We start from the raw sequence: 1,770 nt of genomic DNA on the forward strand, positions 1-1,770 counted from the left end.
CAATCCAAAGATGTGCTGGGTTAGGTGAATTGGCCATGCTAAATTGCCTGTTGCAGCCTGCAGGCCCTCCAGCTGAATACCACCCTGATGAAGGGCTTTTGCCCGAAACGTCGATTTCGAAACTCCTTGGATGCTGCCTGAACTGCTGTGCTCTTCCAGCACCACTGATCCAGAATCTGCAGTCATTGTTTTTACCACTCTGATTCTGCAGAGTCCATGGATGAAATCCCAGTGATTCAGACAAGACTTGGCAGTGCAGCAATGGTTCACAATCCTTCACAGCACAATGATTAGTTTAGATTAGATTCTCTATAGTGTGGAAACTGGCCCTTCGGGCCAACAAGTCCACAACCCCCCCCCCCCGGAGAGAAACACATTCCCCTACCCTATATTTACCCCTGACTAACACATCTAACACTGTGGGGAATTTAGCATAGCCAATTCACCCTAACCTGCACATCTTTGGATTGTGGGAGGAAACCGGAGCACCCGGAGGAAACACACGCAGACAATGTGCAAACTCCACACGGACAGGCGGGAATCGAACCCAGGTCCCTGGTGCTGTGAAGCAGCAGTGCTAACCACTGTGCCGGCCCTAACAGAGTCCCTGTCTGTCCCTGCAGAGTCTGACTCCCAAACCACAGCACCATGGTGAAGAACCAAAACCATTTTCTCCAGTGCACCCAAATATTAGGAAGAACTCCAAAAGGTTTGTAAGCTTGGATCCAAAACCTGAACTGGTTCAGAAGGTACCGCCTGTGTACGTTAGCCACAGCACTGGTGGATTTCCACTGCTGGAATTATTGCAAAGCCCCCAAGCTAAATTAGATACTGGAAAACGGAGACTGTCCAGTAACTAGGACCCAGATTTGCCTGTGTTCTTTCTCCATGCCAGAGATAACTTCAATAAAAGAACAAACAGTACATCAGCATGACTTTTAGCACCAGTTTTTAATAACTATAACTCACTTGCTTTCAACCCATACTTTTTGAAACAGAGTTCCTGGCATTATTCAGTTTTGGAGTGTGATGAAAGTGAGTTGATTGACAGCTACAAACAGTGGGACGGAATGCTGTCTTTTTTTTAATCTAGTGGTCCTCTACTGTGACCTAACCTTTGGCACGTCATTGTTAAAAAAAAAACGCAGATGGCTCAGTGTTTAGCCCTGCTGCCTCACAGTACCAGGGACCTGGGTTCGATTCCAGCCTCGGGACAACCATCTGTGTGGAGTTTGCACATTCTCTCCGTGTCTGTGTGCGTTTCCTCCCCCAGTCCAAATGGTGTGCAGATCAGGTGAATTGGCGATGCTAAATTGCCCAAACTATTAGGTGCATTAGTCAGAGGTAAATATAGGGTAGGGGAGTGGTCTGGGTGTATTAGTCAGGGCTAAATATAGGGAAATGGGGTCTCGGTGCATTAATCAGGATTAAATATAGGGGAATGGGTCTGGGTGCATTAGTCCGGGGTACATGTAGGGAATGGAGACTGGGTGCATTAGTCAGGGGTAAATGTAGGGGAATGGGGTCTGGGTGCATTAATCAGGATTAAATATAGGGGAATGGGTCTGGGTGCATTAGTCCGGGGTAAATGTAGGGGAATGTGGTCTGGGTGCAATAGTCCGGGGTACATGTAGGGAATGGGGTCTGGGTACATTAGTCAGGGGTAAATGTAGGAGAACGGGGTCTGGGTGCATTTGTCCGGGGTACATGTAGGGAATGGGGTCTGGGTACATTAGTCAGGGGTAAATGTAGGAGAACGGGTCTGGGTGC

Source organism: Chiloscyllium plagiosum, chromosome 37, assembly GCF_004010195.1.
Source record: "Chiloscyllium plagiosum isolate BGI_BamShark_2017 chromosome 37, ASM401019v2, whole genome shotgun sequence".
NCBI lineage: Eukaryota > Metazoa > Chordata > Chondrichthyes > Orectolobiformes > Hemiscylliidae > Chiloscyllium > Chiloscyllium plagiosum.